Source organism: Phyllobates terribilis, unplaced genomic scaffold (genome assembly GCF_046119375.1).
Source record: "Phyllobates terribilis strain yellow unplaced genomic scaffold, ASM4611937v1 Scaffold_11__3_contigs__length_659146591, whole genome shotgun sequence".
NCBI lineage: Eukaryota > Metazoa > Chordata > Amphibia > Anura > Dendrobatidae > Phyllobates > Phyllobates terribilis.
This window is the reverse complement of record NW_027362771.1, coordinates 533206476-533226186: the sequence shown is the minus strand read 5'-3', so window position 1 is coordinate 533226186 and position 19711 is coordinate 533206476.

The following is a 19711-nucleotide window of genomic DNA, read 5'->3' as shown; positions in this document are numbered from 1 at the left end:
GCCCCCCAGAAAATCATGTGAGCCACGCCCCCATAGAATCATTTGAGTCTCCCCCTGAGAATCATGTGAGCCCCGCCCCAGAGAATCTTGTGAGCTACACCCCCAGAGGATCATTTGAGCCTCCCCCAGAGAATCCTGTGAGCCCGCGACCAATCACCGATTTGGGTGCCAAATTTAAATATCGGCCGCGACCAATCACCCATCTTGGCTCCACATTTAAACACCGCTGTGCTGATTGGTCGCGGCCGATATTTAAATGTGGCGCCCAAATCGGTGATTGGTCGCAGGCAGCGTCGGCGACCAATCAGCACAGCGGTGTTTAACTTTTGCGCTAAGATCAGTGATTGGTCGGGTCCGAAGACCGCGACCAATCATCAAATCGTCTTGGTAAGGACCGGGGAACGGCGCTGCCTGTGCGGGTACTTACGCTGTGAGAACCCGGGACATAGCAGGCGCTCGCAGCAGAAGTATCCCGACCCGCAGCGCCGCTCCCCGGTCCTCCCTTCCGCATGGAGGTCAGCGACGCCGGCGGTCCTTCCGCTGCTACCGGCCGGGAGATGAGCGCCTCGCGCCGCTCATCTCCCGGCTGCATCGCCGCTGAGCTCCGTCCCGCAGATGAGCCGCTAACGGCCGCCATCTTTTTTCAGAAATCCCGCGGCACTGATTGGCCGCTGCCGGACCAATGAGCGACGCGGGAGTTCCTGGACAGACAGACACACAGACAGACAGATAGACAGACAGACAGACAGACGGGATAAGACGATTATATATATAGATTTCTGGCAATTTTTTTTTTTTTTAATATCACAGTCTGTATTACCCACTAACCCCCAGGGAATCCTGTGAACTACGCCCCCAGAGAATCTTATGAGTCACGCCCCAGAGAATCCTATGAACTACGCCCCCAGAGAATCCTGTGAACTACGCCCCAGAGAATCCTGTGAACTGTGTCCCCAGAGAATCTTATGAATCACGTCCTAGAGAATCCTGTAAACTCTACCCCCAAAGAATCCTGTCCCAGGTCCTCTTTAAATGTATTTTTATAAAATATTTTTGACAATAAAATATATATTTTTTAATATCACACTCTGTATTAACCCCTTACATCCAATGTTGGCTCCCTGTCTTTAATGCGGGCTCAGGAGCTGAGTTTAATCACTGTTGTTGATCATATTGTTGTCAGTGTTTGGTCCGTGTGTCAGTTTTTCCCATCAGAGTTTGGTCAGAGTTTCATTAGTTTTTCTCAGATTGAAAAAAAAACTGATGGAGGTCAGTGAAAAACAGACAGCTCACAAAAGTCTCTATGATTTCCCGTAGACCACTGATGTTTGAATAAGCTCTTACTGGAAGTACTGGACGTTTGAGTCTAAAATAGCCCCAGTGGCCAATGTGAAAATTGCAAGATTTTTAAATTTGTGGGGGTTTTTTTGTTTGTGTGTTGCTGTTTTTAATAAAGATCATGATATGAAAAAAACTATTGACAATTTTTGTTTTAAATACATATAACATAAATCCCAATATTCACAATATGTAATTTTCTGATGATAGTTTCCTTTTAAATGCATCAGCAGTTACTGCACAAATGTCTTGGCTAGTTTGTGACAATGTTTCAGTCTTTAGTCTAAGCTGTTTAGCTCAAAGAAAGTGGTCAACTCTTACTAAACTTTCTCCTCTCCAATCCATCCTGAATGCAGCAGCCAATGTCATATTTCTACCCAGCCACTACACAGATGCCTCCACCTTGTGCCAGTCCTTGCACTGGTTACCCATCCACTATAGAGTACAACATAAACTTACCTCTCTCACCCACAAAGCTATATCTTATCCCTCATATCTGTCTATCACCCCTCCCATGCTCTCCGTTGTGCAACTGATCTAAGACTAACATCTGCCATAATCCAAACCTCACACTTCTGTCTTCAAGGCTTCTCTCGTGCTGCGCCAGTTTTCTGGAATGCACTACCCCAGACAATCCGATTAATACCAAGCCCCCATGAGTTTTGTAAAAACACATCTCTTTAGACAGACCTCACACCTCACTTCACTAATCTTACGCTTCACTGTTCCCTCTTTCTAAATTGTTCTCAGAATCTGTTCCTTCCTATTCATCTGTCTCCACATCCTCTATGCACTCAGAACCACTTGGTAACTGTACTGAGACAGATACTGGCTGATGACCAAATCATGCGGCTCACTCTTGATGCAACTGGTGAACTATTGTCAGGATTCCTCCGCTCAGTGAGTGACTGTTTTGCTGCCCTATGGAATCTGGGTCATGCTGTTGTCAGTGTTTTGATTGACAGCTCGGCCGTCCAATCTTGTGATAGACATGCTAAGCTGTCAGTACTTTGATTGACAGCTCAGCCATCCAATCTGTGACTGGGAGGTGCTGGGCTTTTCTCCAGGTGTTCTCTGTTCTGAAAATTGCCCAGCTACTTAACTGAGCAGTCTGCCTCTGATCCCTGCCAGGCGTAGTTTGTGCTTCCTGGTAAGTGTTTGCCTGATTCTGTTGGACTGAGCTCTGATCTTCTGCTGCCTGACCCTTTGGACCGTGTTCTGACTATCCCTTCGTCTTGTCGTTTTGCTTTGATCCGCTATCTCCTGGTATTTTGACCCCGGACCTTGACCTTACTTACGCCTTTGTCTTTCCCCTTGGTTTTCTTGTTACTGACCCCAGAACGTCTGGCTTCTCTGGCTCACAGCCTGTCCGCAAGTAGTGACGAGCGTCAGTTAGCCTTTTTACAGCGGCACAGTTGTCAGGTTGTCACTGTGGAATGGAGCAGGTCCATTGTCATCAGCGCTGGTCCAACCAGTAGCAGTGGAGGGATGGATAAGATTTCCACTGTGCTCCCCATGTGACTGCTGTCACCATTTTGGACACTGAAAATGAGGTCTCAAAACTAACATTAAGAATGGTGTAATGGGAATGGAGAGGACAGCACCAGGTAAAGTTGTTTCTTGATATTACCTTGATACATAGTTCAACTTTCTATTATACTTTGTGCATTAATTCATCCCCAGTTCCAGCTTGCTGTCAGTGAATGGAAATAATATTCTTTGCACCTAAAGGCAACATGAATCATATCAGATCTGTGTATAACTTTTTATTATCTATCGATTAGACTTTTTACTAACCTTCCGAATATAACGTATGCAGAGGTCCTAGCGCCATTCATGGTAGGTTCTTATGCAAAGGATCTGATCGTATCATGTATTCATATTTGATGAAAATCTCCTCACATTTAGCATACAAGAGCATATGTTGCCCATTGACTCCTATGTTACAAAATTGGGGTAATACTCTGTAGAATTAGAGTATTAAAGGGGTTGTCCAGGACTAAATTATTTTTTTACTATGAGCCAAAAAACTAACAGGCCTGTTCTACCAGGTGCTGGCTCAGATTGGTCACTGACAGCTCCTGCCAGTGATTGAGCTGCTCCACGTCAACAGAGCAGCTCTTTTTCTTCCGCTCTGCTCTATCAATGGGGCGTGACTGCTGACGTTATAATGATTAACAGCATGCTTCCCACAGTTATGCAGCAGGGAGCTGGCTGTCAATCAGCATGACGTCAGCAGTCACGCCCCATCAACAGAGTAGAGCAGAAGAGAAGCCTCGGTCAACATGACCTCAACGGAAGCCACAGAATCGCCAGCAGGAGCTGGTAGTGCCAGGAGAGATTGGCGCCAGATAGAACAGGCAGGTAGCTCTTAGGCCCATAGTGAAAAATGAATATAGTCCTGGATAACCTCTTTAAAAAGTGGAACGATGCAGGGGGTGGTGCCAACACTGGCACCGCCACCTGCATCGTACTTTCAACTGTTTCCAATACAGTTGAAAACAATGATGGGAGAGGGCTCCATTAGCCGATGCTCCCTCTCCCATCATTCCCTCTCTGCGTCTGAGCTCTGTGACGTCTCAGAGCAGAGGGTGCGATGACATCACTACAGCGTGCCCTCTGTGCAGGGCTCAGAAGATGTGCTGCAGAGACCGTAGCAGCGGGGGAACAGGGAGAGGTGAGTATTTGTTTATTTATTTTTTATTTATGGAGACTATGTGGTGCCCATAACAATGTATGGAGGACTATATGGTGCCCATAATACTGTATGGAGGGCTATGTGGTGCCCATAATACTGTATGGAGGGCTATGTGGGGGCCATTATACTGTATGGAGGGCTATGTGGGGGCCATTATACTGTATGTAAGCAATTATACAGTGTGAAGGTTTTTGTAGGGTCCATAATACTGTGTAGAGGGCTGTGTGGGGTGGGTATGCTGTTTGGAGGGCTGGGTGGGGACCATTATACTATTTGGATGATTAGTTGGGGCCATTATGCAGTGTGGATGGTTGCATTGAGGCCATCATACTGGGTGTGAGGCCATTATACTGTATGGAGGGCTGTGTGGTGATCACAGTTGTGGCATTATACTGTGTTGGGGTCAGGGTTGATGGGGAATTGGTACAGTAGGGACATCATGCCGTATGTGTGGAGTGTAATGTGGAAGAACTCACTGTGGGGGTATCATACTGTGTTTTGGGGAGACACTATTGTTGGCATCATACTTTAGGGGGCAATGAAATGGCAATCTAGGGTCTTCTACAGGAGGAAAATTACTTTGTAAGAGCAGCAAAGTTGTTACATATGCTCTTCTGTGACCTCGTCGAATACTAAGGTTTGTTATTTGGGGGGGGTGGTCTCCAATAGAACTCTTGCTTTGCTATGGGGCCCCATGATTTCTATGTACGCCCCTGACTACAGGACTAGGTGTCTCGTGCCTTGTGGTCCAACCAAGCCCCCAGCTCTGATTGGCTGTTTTCTGTCAATGTACAAGTGTATACAGAAAGCAGCCAATCGGTGGTGTGTGCGGGGTTATACAGGACTCATTTTGAGCTCTGTTAAATCTGCAGCAGAGGAAGCTGACTCTACCACAACTGCTGAATCCAGTAAACGAAGTGATATATTGCTGGAATCAGGGTCTCTGTCCCTATATCATTCTGCTGTCAAATTAGCTAAAACATGCTGACAGATTTAATTGGAACCAAAGGGTATTTTAATGGAATACTATTCCTCTTTTGCATATGCCATGAGTAAGGGCACTCGATGCCAGAAACATGGTGGTATAGATTTTTTATGGCTTTGCTATATATGATCTAAACATTTTGATATATAGCATTGAAGAAATTTTACCATATATCCGTTAAACCGAACCAGTTTTTCTTTGGATTTCCAAGTATTGTATACAGTCCAACACATGACACTTGCCGCTGAGGAACTTTGTCAGTACATAGTCAAGGCATAGTATGCAGCGGGGTCTACCTGACAACTTTTGGAATAAAGCTTCATCACTTTTTCATGGTAGGAATTCGTCATGAAATTCACCCCAGTTTTCTGGCACATAAAAGTCACACATTTTTGAACAATTTTTTTTACACCATCTCAAAATCTATAAAAAGTGAGTAGGGCTTAACGGGAGTTAACGCTATACTTTACTCAAAAGATGCCGAAACCTACTCCAGCTATGAGCTATTCCGATTATTTAAGATTTTGGCATGCGGCAGCCCTGAAAATGTGCCAAATACATGAATGCGTCTCTTAATAAACTTGGTGGACCATACCCCAGTGGATTTTTCTACAAAAACTGGCATAAGAAATGACGATCTTGATAACTCAGCCTCTTGTTGAAATTCATCATAATTACCAAGACGTAAGAATCCTTCATCTCACAGTGGGCTCCCACAGTCAGACTGTGGGCTTGCGACTCTGTTTAGTACAGTATGGTGGACTCCCTTAAAGGGATCAGGTCTTCAATGCAACAGCCCCCAGGCATAATTTGCAGGGACTAGATGTTGACTAGAGGAACGACTTGAGGGAAAATCAAGCTAGACATGGTCAGAACAAGAGGATCAATAGCACAGACAGAATGCGAAACAAGTCCAGGATAACCGGGTAAGAGTCCAGGAGGTCAGACGACACAAAGAGGTATCCAAAGTCAGACCAGAATGGGCAACAAAGTAAAAAATCCAGAAGAATGATCTGGAAGAAATTTTGTGTCCCTAAGAAGTGGCATCGCAAGGAGATGGACATGCTGCCCACGTTTCCCTCTTGAAGAAACAAGTACAATGTTATGGGATATAATGTGAACTGTGATGTATAATGTTAATTGTAATGTGCGTTAAAGATGTTAGTAGTATTGATGATGTGTGTAGTTTTACAATAGGGAATAGGGATCGTGAGTGTTAATGTTTGGAAGTAGCCCAGAGTGGAAGGGGGTAGGTTGAAGGAAAAGAGACATTTTTCTGTTAGAAGGGCAGATATGGCCTGGAGTGGATAGAAAGAGGACCTAAGGTCCATTGTGAGCAGTGCCACATTCTGGGGTGTCTCTACCTTGAGAGGAGACCAAAGAAAATGGATAGAGAGATCCAGAGCAGACGGGACTAAGACAGACTGATCGATCGGAGACAGGTCCTGGGAGAAGACGCCTAGCAGATTGCCCAGAATTCATAACTGTTAAAGGTAACGGGCCTAGACAGCACTGAGTATGTGAGACAAGTAAAAAGTCTCAGGCGGGAGTTCCAGAGCATCAGCAGTAAAGATACGAGTAGTACAGGCCATACTGGCACCCTAAGGGGAGAGAATACGTGGAACCATGGGGCAGGTAAAGGACTCTTGCGAAGCAGGACTGTAGAGTCGAGCTGGGTTGTGGTGAAGTAGTGAGGAACAGTGGAAACAGAGGACAAGAAGAGAGAGAGTAAAGACAAATGGAGAACAATATAGAAAAGAAGGAAGGAAACTGTGTAGAAAATGCTTCAAATTGTAAAGGAAATGTTTATATATAACTGTGTGCCCGCTATCTCTTGTATATATTCCCTACCAAGTTTCCGTTCAGTAAAAAGTTTATTTTAAACTAGTGCTTTCCCTCATTGTACTGGTCCTGGAAAACCAGGAACATTGGCCTGCATGGGCGTAGTGTCCTCACAACACCAGTCCACACACCCAGCCAGGACCCCCACTTTCATGTAACGTGCTGAGAGATAAGAGATGAGTACCTCACCCATGGCTACTGCCCCATGTCACACTACTGCATCACTAGTGCTGAAGATCCTGGGTTGCCCACATGCCCTGGACTCTTGGGGCAAGCACCACTTTGAAACTATGGTTGGCTCCCTGCACCACCACTCTTCGTCCTGTAGGCTGTAAGCTGCTGTAGGCATAAGGTCTGTAAGATGTAGCATTGTGCCGCCTCTACTGCTCCTCTCTGTGTGCAAGGAGAAAAGGAGTTGGTCGCTCGGATTAGGGGAGTATAAACTTTATTTTTTTGCAGGGATGCACAGGGGGGTATCATTATTTTTTAACAGCATGCTCTTTTTAAGGAATTAGACCATGTACCTGTTTAAAAAAGTAGAAGACTGTATGACTGGTTGAATGATTAGTTAATGTGCTGAGGTCTCCCTCTAGTGTTTGTTGTATTCATCTGCATGAACTTTTGAGATGAAACTAATGTTTCAATAAAGTACTGTAAGGCTATGTTCATACGTTGCATTTTTGCTGCGTTTTTTATGCAAATTAAAAGCTAAATTTTATAGTACCGGCAAAAGCTATGAGATTTTAGAAATCTCATGCACAGTTTTTTTTTTCCTGACTGAATTTGAAAACTGCAGCATGTCACTTCTTTCAGAGTTTTTGCAGCAATGAGTAAGTGCAAAAATGTATCAAAAAACGCAGGTATCAGGTTTTGCTGTGTTTTTGGTGGAAAAAGCAGGTACAGCAGTTAAACACATTTATTTTTGCAATTTTCCAAAGTTTAAACCATAATGTCTTGGTGTCATCACCTGAGAATGGCAGTTAGGATTAGTACAGTTTAATTAAATTAATGATGTGTGCAAAGTAATCACTGGCCAACCAAGGTGTGAGATTGAACAAAACCTGATCAAATCAAGGGCTGACCAAAGTGTAAGTAAATAGTGTCCTACAAACTAAATACTCTGCCAATGTCTTAGGTAAACTATTCCCAATGGATTCAACTCCCTCTGCTGTTACATTTTTAATTGTGTATTGTCTTTCATGAACTCGTGTGAACTTTTTTGTACAGAATAGTCACTATTTTTTCAGACATAAAAATCTTTTTTCCACTAAATAATTTGCTCAAATTGCCCTATTTCAAAAAATGGTTTTATAGTTTCACATATGTCTTGCATTGGTGACCTGTGTTCCTGCTTCTGTGGTGGAAACAAAGCTGAACTTTGGGAACCTTAAAAACACAGCAAAACCCGCAGCAAAACCTGCTTTTTTAAGCAGCTTCTTTATTGCCAAGAGAGTAGTTTTAACCTGCTAAAAAAAAAAAACGCAGCAAAAACGCAAAGTGTGAACATAGCCTAAGGGCTTGTTCTCATGTCCAATGAGTGGTCTATGGAAAATATCGAAGATATGTATGATTTTGATTCGAGCATCGGATTAAAATCAGCAATGCTAGTTTATAGGTTCGTGAAATTTTTCATAGACTGTCAGAATGGAGAAGGTGGAAAAAAAAATTTCTCCTTCCCTCATGACGGCACTACGGAGAGAGGGGATCCACCCTTCAAGGACAGGAAACCTACAGATAAAAAGGGCGGCACCTCTCTCCCGCATCAGTTGGTTTCCTGTCCTTGACAGGGACCTACAGAAAGAAGATGGAAGAAGAAAGAAGGATAGAAGAATATGGACGTACCAGGCCCGGCCAGACCGGTTCAGGCAGCGGGGGTTCCCTGCCTCGGCTGGTGCGGTGTCCTGTAGCGCCACCGCTGGGGTCAGTGGGCCTCTAGGGTGGCAGGGAGACGCAGCGCAGGGAAGACGGGAACCGCCGCGTTCTCCAGTGCTGGTCGGGGCCCGGGTTGGTGAGTATATCTGGGCTTCCGGGGCCCGGGTTGGTAAGTATGCCTGGGCTTCCGGGGCCCAGGATGGTAAGTATGCCTGGGCTTCTGGGGCCGAGGTCGACTTGCTTGGGCTTCCGGGGGCCATTGCGGAGCGCGCGCGCCGAACGCCTCCCTGGATCTGGATCGCTGGACGCCTCCCCCTCTAACGCGGCCGCAATACACCACTGGGTGTCGGCGGTCTGGGCGTGCGCACACCGGAAGTGTCGCGTGCCGCAGTGCCCTCTGGGAGCGGCGCGTTTGAACGCGCGCCCGGGAACCGAGGGTACGTTATGCCGGTAAGAAAAAAGCATTGGGGGCTCCCCTGGGGGGGCGTCCCCCATGCTGGCGGTACCACAGCGGTGGACAAGCCAGGTGGGGGGGGGGTGGACCCATGTAGGGGTTAAATTGCCGGGAATGCACCAGAGAGGTGCTTCCTGGCACACTCTGGCACCCTTTGGCTATAAGCGAGCAGGAGCTACAGGAGGTGCAGTCCCTACACCCCCACTCACCATCGCCTCAGAAACATGGGAAGGGTACGAAAGGTCCCCCCCCAGTGACTCTTCACGCCAACACAGCCAAGGTGATGGTGGAAGCGGGCGGTCTGGCAGGTCTTCACAACGCGGCAAGGACTCCAGCGTGGCGTCAACCACGAGAAAAGACCCAGCTACTGGAACGGGTTCCTCTTCAAATCCGGTATTCCCTCTTACAGCAGGATGGTAAGTGATCTTCGTGAAAGCTCGCTTGTAACTCTGGACCCCCTCTCCTTTCTTCTCTCTTCAGGGAAGGAAGAGTACGGGAAAGTCCAAACACAGGACCTACGCGCTTGATCTGCCCACCACATGGCAAAAGAGACTATGCGACTCATGCATTAAGCAAACAATTTGTGAGGAGACCCCTAAGTTCGCCTCAGAGCTCAGATCCCTGATTAAATCCCAGGTTGAAGATACCTTTAAGTCCCTACAGAAGGGGGGGGAGAAACGAGAAAAAACTAGGAACCTATCCCCTGTATCTGTATCTGGTGGGGGCGGAAAAGTCACTAAAAGGGCGATTAGAAGGTCGGCTAATTTTGTCGTCAAAAATCTTGCTTTCCCTAACATGGTGGACGGAGGTGGATAATTTAACCAGAGGCGTACCTTGGGCAATCTTAGTATCGCAGGTCCTAACTACAGATGCAAGTCCCAGGGGGTGGGGGGCTCACCTAAACGACCAAATAGCTCAGGGGGTCTGGTCAGAGGATTTGGAAGGGGTATCTTCCAACATGAAGGAACTTCTGGCAGTAAAATTCGCTGTCTCAAAATTCCTAAACACCCTACGGGGACACAGTGTAAGAGTTTTTTCAGACAACAGGGTAGTAGTGGCATATTTAAATTGCCAGGGGGGGACCCGGTTCCTTTCCCTACTACAGGTGGCAAAATCCATCCTCCAGGTAGCAGAGAACAATTTGGAGTCCCTGTCTGCACTCCACATAAAGGAAACAGAAAATATCACAGCAGATTTTCTGAGCAGGACCCAGATGAGACGGGGCGAATGGGAGCTGAATCAGTCAGTGTTCAACCAGCTCATGGAAATTTGGGGGAACCCTTCCATAGACCTATTCGCCAACTGGCAGAACAAAAAAGTGGACGTATTCTGCTCAATCAACCCCAATGGGACCCCAGCAGCATTAGACGCTTTCTCAGTTCCATGGAACTACCAGCTAGCCTATGCCTTTCCTCCGATCGCTCTGATTCCGGCGGTTCTGAGGAAAGTCAGGGAAGACAAAACAAACATAATCTTGATAGCCCACTTCTGACCGAAGAGGCCCTGGTTTTCCTGGCTGAGGATAATGTCCACCTCCGACCCCTGGGTTCTTCCGGAGATTCCGGATCCCCTTTTCCAGGGACCGGTCCTCCACCCACAGGTAGCAAATCTACACTTGACAGCCTGGATTTTGAGAGGGCGCTCTTAAGGGATAGAGGGTTTTCCCTTAATTTAATATTCACTCTACTACAGAGTAGGAAACCCGTAACCACTAGACTTTAAGGTAAAACCTGGAAAAAATTTCTCTCATTTGTGGGTTAGAAGGTACTAGGGGAGGCCCCCATTACTTCCATCTTAGAGCTCCTGCAAAAGGGGTTGGAGCGGGGTCTGGCTACAAGCACTCTAAAGGTTCAGGTCGCTGCACTAGGAGCCCTATACAACTGCGACCTGGCCAGAAATAGGTGGATTTCTAGGTTCATCAAGGCATCACACAGGTCTAGGCCCGTCCCCTCCCGTAATACTCCTCCTTGGGACTTAAATTTAGTTCTTTCAGCCCTAACCAAACATCCCTTTGAGCCTTTAGCGAATGCATTTCTAAAAGTCCTATCTCTTAAGACGTCTCTCTTAGTAGCCCTCACATCGGCACGTAGAGTTAGCAACATACAAGCCCTATCAGCAAGGCCCCCCTTTACGCAAATTCTAGAGGACAGGGTGACACTTAGGACTGACCCAGCATACCTTCCTAAGGTGGGTCGCAGGAGATCACCCTCCCTCCGTTTTGCTCAAATCCCAAAAACAGGGGGGAAGAAAACCTACACACCTTAGACGTCAGAAGGTGCATTATCCAGTACTTAGAGGCCACACAGGAGTGTAGGAAGGACAGGTCTCTCTTTGTGTGCTTCCAGGATCCTCAGAAGGGACAGAAAGCTTCCAAGGGCACATTGGCAAGGTGGATAAGGGACGCCATCTCCCTGGCATACTCATCAAGCGGGGAGACCGCCCCGGAAGACTTAAAGGCTCACTCAACTAGGGCAATGGCAGCCTCCTGAGCGGAGAAAGCCGGTGCTTCAATTGAACGGATATGTAGAGCTGCAACCTGGTCTTCCCCTTCTACCTTCTTTAAGCACTACCGGCTGGATCTAACATCTTCTTCGGACCTTACCTTTGGTAGAAGGGTTCTGGAAGCGGTGGTCCTTCCCTAAACGACACTTCTCTGCAATTCTCTCCGTGGTGCCGTCATGGGGCAAGGAGAAAGACGTAGTTGCTTACCGGTAACGGGATTTCTCAGAGCCCATGACGGCACCCGTACATTCCCTCCATTCACGCATGGGTGTGCACATTTATTTATTACCTATGTTTAGTCACGAGGTGTGTCCGGTAAACTCCTTAAAAATGTTAAGGACCTGGGGGTCCTCTCTGTGCTCTGTAAACAACTGATGCGGGAGAGTGGTGCTGCCCTTTTTATCTGTAGGTTTCTTGTCCTTGAAGAGCGGATCCCCTCTCTCCGTGGTGCCGTCATGGGCGCTGAGAAATCCTGTTACCGGTAAGTAACTGCGTCTTTTATCTCTATGTACGAGAAACACTGATGACTCTCGGACCAAACTCTGCTAAAACTCTGATCAAAGTCTGATCAGAATAATCTGACCATTTTTCTCATATGGTATATGGAAAATACTAATGTATGAGCCCTAAGGTTTTTGTAAGGCCTTATTCACACGTTTGTTTTTTACACGTACAAGAAAAACAGACCGCTTATTCTGATTTTGATCAGAGTTTGGTTTAAGTGTCATCAGTTTTTCTCGTACATGGAGAGAAAAAAAAAAATGTTTCTCCACCTTCTCTATTCTGATAGTCTGTGAAAATCAGACTGCACTCAGATGTCATCGGAGTGTGGTCCTATTTTTCATGGACCCATAGACTTGCATTGCCGATTTTGATCCGACGTTTGGATCAAAATCGGACATGTCTCCAATATTTTTCTCAGACCATTCAGTCCGAGGAAAAATTCGGACATGTGAACAGTCCCATAGAATATCATTTGTACGAGTGCTATCCGTGAAAAACATTGCTCCCACTCCTGAGAAAAAATACTGACCGAATACTGATAGTGGGACCGTGGCCTTATAGTAGACTAGATGGTGGCCCGATTCTAACGCATCGGGTATTCAAGCATATGTCTCCCGACCCTCCTTTATAATGCCCCATGCAGGAAGTCACATCCCCCGTATATAATACCCAATGCAGGATGACACATCCCCCGCATATAATACCCAATGCAGGATGTCACATCCCCCGCATATAATGCCCCATGCAGGAAGTCACATCCCCCATATATAATGCCCCATGTAGGATGTGACCTCTCCCCCCATATAATGCCCCATGCAGGATATCACCTCTCCCCCATATAATGTCCCATGCAGGATGTCACCTCTCCCCCATATAATGCCCCATGCAGGATGTGACCTCTCCCCCCATATAATGCCCCATGCAGGATGTCACCTCTCCCCCATATAATGCCCCATGCAGGATGTCACCTCTCCCCCCCATATATAATGCCCCATGTGGGATGTGACCTCTCCCCCCATATAATGTCCCATGCAGGATGTGACCTCTCCCCCCATATAATGTCCCATGCAGGATGTCACCTCTCCCCCATATAATGCCCCATGCAGGATGTGACCTCTCCCCCCATATAATGCCCCATGCAGGATGTCACCTCTCCCCCATATAATGCCCCATGCAGGATGTCACCTCTCCCCCATATAATGCCCCATGTAGGATGTCACCTCTCCCCCATATAATGCTCCATGCAAGATGTGATCTCTCCCCCCTATATAATGCCCCATGCAGGATGTGACCTCTCCCCCCATATAATGCCCCATGCAGGATGTCACCTCTCCCCCCATATAATGCCCCATGCAGGATGTCACCTCTCCCCCATATAATGCCCTATGTAGGATGTCACCTCTCCCCCCATATAATGCTCCATGCAGGATGTGACCTCTCCCCCCATATAATGTCCCATGCTGGATGTCACCTCTCCCCCATATAATGCCCCATGTAGGATGTGACCTCTCCTCCCATATAATGCCCCATGTAGGATGTCACCTCTCCCCCATATAATGCCCCATGTAGGATGTCACCTCTCCCCCCCCCATATAATGGCCCATGTAGGATGTCACCTCTCCCCCCCCCATATAATGGCCCATGTAGGATGTCACCTCTCCCCCCCATATAATGCCCCATGTAGGATGTCACCTCTCCCTCCATATAATGCCCCATGCAGGAAGTCACCTCTCCCCCCCCCATATAATGGCCCATGTAGGATGTCACCTCTCCCCCCCCCATATAATGGCCCATGTAGGATGTCACCTCTCCCCCCCATATAATGCCCCATGTAGGATGTCACCTCTCCCTCCATATAATGCCCCATGCAGGAAGTCACCTCTCCCCTCCATATAATGCCCCATGCAGGAAGTCACCTCTCCCCCCCATATAATGCCCCATGTAGGATGTGACCTCTCCCCCCATATAATGCCCCATGCAGGAAGTCACCTCTCCCCCCCCCCCCATATAATGCCCCATGCAGGATGTCACCTCTCCCCCCATATAATGCCCCATGTAGGATGTCACCTCTCCCCCCCATATAATGCCCCATGTAGGATGTCACCTCTCCCTCCATATAATGCCCCATGCAGGAAGTCACCTCTCCCCCCCCCATATAATGGCCCATGTAGGATGTCACCTCTCCCCCCCCCATATAATGGCCCATGTAGGATGTCACCTCTCCCCCCCATATAATGCCCCATGTAGGATGTCACCTCTCCCTCCATATAATGCCCCATGCAGGAAGTCACCTCTCCCCTCCATATAATGCCCCATGCAGGAAGTCACCTCTCCCCCCCATATAATGCCCCATGTAGGATGTGACCTCTCCCCCCATATAATGCCCCATGCAGGAAGTCACCTCTCCCCCCCCCCCCCATATAATGCCCCATGCAGGATGTCACCTCTCCCCCCATATAATGCCCCATGTAGGATGTCACCTCTCCCCCATATAATGCCCCATGCAGGAAGTCACCTCTCCCCCCCCATATAATGCCCCATGCAGGAAGTCACCTCCCTCCCCCCCATATAATGCCCCATGCAGGAAGTCACCTCTCCCCTCCATATAATGCCCCATGCAGGATGTCACCTCTCCCCCCCCATATAATGCCCCATGTAGGATGTGACCTCTCCCCCCATATAATGCCCCATGCACGAAGTCACCTCCCCCCCCCCATATAATGCCCCATGAAGGAAGTCACCTCCCTCCCCCCCATATAATGCCCCATGCAGGAAGTCACCTCTCCCCTCCATATAATGCCCCATGCAGGAAGTCACCTCTCCCCCCCATATAATGCCCCATGTAGGATGTGACCTCTCCCCCCATATAATGCCCCATGCACGAAGTCACCTCTCCCCCCCATATAATGCCCCATGCAGGATGTCACCTCTCCCCCCATATAATGCCCCATGTAGGATGTCACCTCTCCCCCATATAATGCCCCATGTAGGATGTGACCTCTCCCCCCATATAATGCCCCATGCAGGAAGTCACCTCTCCCCCCCCATATAATGCCCCATGCAGGATGTCACCTCTCCCCCCATATAATGCCCCATGTAGGATGTCACCTCTCCCCCATATAATGCCCCATGTAGGATGTGACCTCTCCCCCCATATAATGCCCCATGCAGGATGTCACCTCTCCCCCATATAATGCCCCATGTAGGATGTGACCTATCCCCCATATAATGCCCCATGCAGGATGTGACCTCTCCCCCCATATAATGCCCCATGCAGGATGTTACCTCTCCCCCATATAATGCCCCATGTAGGATGTGACCTCTCCCCCATATAATGCTCCATGCAGGATGTGACCTCTCCCCCCATGTAATGTCCCATGCAGGATGTCACCTCTCCCCCATATAATGCCCCATGCAGGATGTGACCTCTCCCCCCATATAATGCCCCATGTAGGATGTGACCTCTCCCCCCATATAATGCCCCATGTAGGATGTGACCTCTCCCCCCATATAATGGCCCATGTAGGATGTGACCTCTACCCCCATATAATGGCCCATGTAGGATGTGACCTCTCCCCCCATATAATGGCCCATGTAGGATGTGACCTCTCCCCCCCCATATAATGCCCCATGCAGGATGTCACCTCTCCCCCATATAATGCCCCATGCACGAAGTCACCTCTCCCCCCCATATAATGCCCCATGCAGGATGTCACCTCTCCCCCCATATAATGCCCCATGTAGGATGTGACCTCTCCCCCCATATAATGCCCCATGTAGGATGTGACCTCTCCCCCCATATAATGCCCCATGTAGGATGTGACCTCTCCCCCCATATAATGCCCCATGCAGGATGTCACCTCTCCCCCATATAATGCCCCATGTAGGATGTCACCTCTCCCCCATATAATGCTCCATGCAGGATGTGACCTCTCCCCCCATGTAATGTCCCATGTAGGATGTGACCTCTCCCCCCATGTAATGTCCCATGTAGGATGTCACCTCTCCCCCACATAATGCCCCATGCAGGATGTGACCTCTCCCCCATATAATGCCCCATGCAGGATGTGACCTCTCCCCCCATATAATGCCCCATGTAGGATGTGACCTCTCCCCCCATATAATGGCCCATGTAGGATGTCACCTCTCCCCCCCATATAATGCCCCATGCAGGAAGTCACCTCTCCCCCCCATATAATGCCCCATGTAGGATGTCACCTCTCCCCCCCCCATATAATGCCCCATGTAGGATGTCACCTCCCCCCCCCCATATAATGCCCCATGTAGGATGTCACCTCCCCTCCCATATAATGCCCCATGTAGGATGTCACCTCTCCCCCCATATAATGCCCCATGCAGGAAGTCACCTCTCCCCCCATATAATGCCCCATGTAGGATGTCACCTCTCCCCCCATATAATGCCCCATGCAGGAAGTCACCTCTCCCCCCATATAATGCCCCATGTAGGATGTCACCTCTCCCCCCATATAATGCCCCATGTAGGAAGTCACCTCTCCCCCCATATAATGCCCCATGTAGGATGTGACCTCTCCCCCCATATAATGCCCCATGTAGGATGTGACCTCTCCCCCCATATAATGCCCCATGCAGGATGTCACCTCTCCCCCATATAATGCCCCATGTAGGATGTCACCTCTCCCCCATATAATGCTCCATGCAGGATGTGACCTCTCCCCCCATGTAATGTCCCATGTAGGATGTGACCTCTCCCCCCATGTAATGTCCCATGTAGGATGTCACCTCTCCCCCATATAATGCCCCATGCAGGATGTGACCTCTCCCCCATATAATGCCCCATGCAGGATGTGACCTCTCCCCCCATATAATGCCCCATGTAGGATGTGACCTCTCCCCCCATATAATGGCCCATGTAGGATGTGACCTCTCCCCCCCATATAATGCCCCATGCAGGAAGTCACCTCTCCCCCCCATATAATGCCCCATGTAGGATGTCACCTCTCCCCCCCCATATAATGCCCCATGTAGGATGTCACCTCCCCCCCCCCATATAATGCCCCATGTAGGATGTCACCTCCCCCCCCCATATAATGCCCCATGTAGGATGTCACCTCTCCCCCCATATAATGCCCCATGCAGGAAGTCACCTCTCCCCCCATATAATGCCCCATGTAGGAAGTCACCTCTCCCCCCATATAATGCCCCATGTAGGATGTCACCTCTCCCCCCATATAATGCCCCATGTAGGAAGTCACCTCTCCCCCCATATAATGCCCCATGTAGGATGTCACCTCTCCCCCCATATAATGCCCCATGCAGGAAGTCATATCCCCTGTATATCCATCCCCCCATAGTGCCCCATGCAGGTCCCCTATGGCCTCATGCAAAAAAAAAAAAAATCCAATACTCACCTCCCTTCTCAGCTGCTTCTCTGGACTCCAGCGTAGCCGGCATGTTGACGCTGTGCGCTGTGACCGGTCAGGAGAAAGCGCGGTGTAAAGACGTCACCGCGCCCTCTGACCTGAGACGTCACACAGCAGCAGCGGAAGACACAGGAGCTGCTGCGGAGGCACGGGGAGGGGTAAGTATGACGCCGGGGTCCTGATCGAGCGGGGGGAGGGACGGGAGGAGAGGGGAGGGACGGAGGAGAGAAGAGGGGAGAGGTAAGTATGACGCCGGGTGCCGGGGTCCTGATCGAGCGGGGGGAGGGACGGGAGGAGAGAGGAGGGGAAAGGAGGGGAGGGGCGTCACACTTGTCCTCGGGAGATAAGCGGCCGTAGCCGCTGATCTCCCGACGATAGCCGCATGTAGGTCAGCGGCGCCTGAGGTCGGGGGACTTATGCTGCGAGTAGCCGGCTGCATCGCCGCTGACCTCCGTGCCGCACATGAGCCGCTAACGGCTGCCATGTTTTTCAGAAATGCCGCATCGCTGATTGGCCGCGGCCGGTCCAATCAGCGACCCGGGATTTCCAGGACAGACAGACACACGGGATAAGACAATTATATAGTAGATATTACAATGGGCTTGTCATTATGGTGCTGGTTTTACCACGCTGGTCAAGTCATCCCCTCCTTTGCTTGTCCATGACCCTTGGGCCAATTTTCCACCTCTACACTTGTTCACAATGCTGTTATTCTGGAAAAGGGAGTCCTGCAGATGTTCTTACCACCCTGTCGTAAAGGAAACAAGACTAACCAGTACTGGCCCCTCTCTCTGTATTAACTGACTGTAGTTATAGCTTGTCATTTTGTCACCCACGGTATTCATTCAGTGAAGCTCTTCCCTCCACATTTACTCATACACACTTTTAAGTTAACTAAATCCCTCCCCCACCCATAAAATATAACGTAACTTACATACCATACTGCACACATACACTGTACCACTATAGCACACACATTTGTAATGTAAAGTACCGTTGTAATGCACATAAATATTACTGCACTATGATATACAAATTAATTTACTACTTACATACAAGCATAAATTACACACATATACATACACACATTGTAAACTCATACATAAATATTACATTCATATATTCATACACATTACACATATATACATTCAGATTATACACTTATAAATAAGTTCATGCATACTTACCTGTCCACCCTTCTCTTCTGGCTGTTATGACAGAGATGTTGCCTGGATTAAGTTACAACAGCCAGTAAAAAATGTCTATCTCCTGTAACTTAAAAGAACACAAGCAAAAGAGGGAAGGTGGTGGCAGGATTTTCTGTGCCATCCTCTACACACCTACCTGAGTCTACCCAGTCGAAGTGCTTGCACAGCTCCCCATTATGCCCTTCGCCTCCACCATTCTTCACTCCTCATCTCCTTTTAATTGAATATTTTGACAATGCTTTGCAATTTTCTTAACATTCATCACATATCTGTGGATAGGTGATAAATGGAAATCTTGGTAAAGCTCCTTTAAAAGGAATCTGTCACCAGGTTTTTGCTATGTAAACTGAGAGCACCATGATGTAGGGGCTGAGGACCTGATTCCAGCTATGTGTCACTTGTTGGTCTGCATGCTTATTTTTTTGATACAATCACTTTTCTCTGCTGCAGATCTAGCAGAACTCTGAATGCTGAGCCTTGTATAACCCCGCCCACACCACTGATTGGCTGCTTTCTGTGTACACTGTACAGAAAGCTGCTAATCAGTGGTGGTGGAGGGGTTACACACAGCAGTTGACCGGGAGACACAAGACAACTAGTCCCATAGTGATAATCTCCTCCTGATTTTATAGAAACAACAACACAGCCCAGTAAGTGACACATCCCTGCAATCAGGCTCTCAGCCCCTTCATCATACTGCTCTCAGATTACATAGCAAAAAAACAGCCGACAGATTCCTTTTAAAGAACAACTTAGTGTTCATCCCTGGTAAGTAGGCCATGAATGTGACCAATAATAAGGTGACAAAATTAAACTAGAGGTGGAAGCCTGGGAAATGATAAAATTCTATAATTTTGCTTGTATCCTTGACCAGATTACAGACTGTACTACTATATAATCTGAATT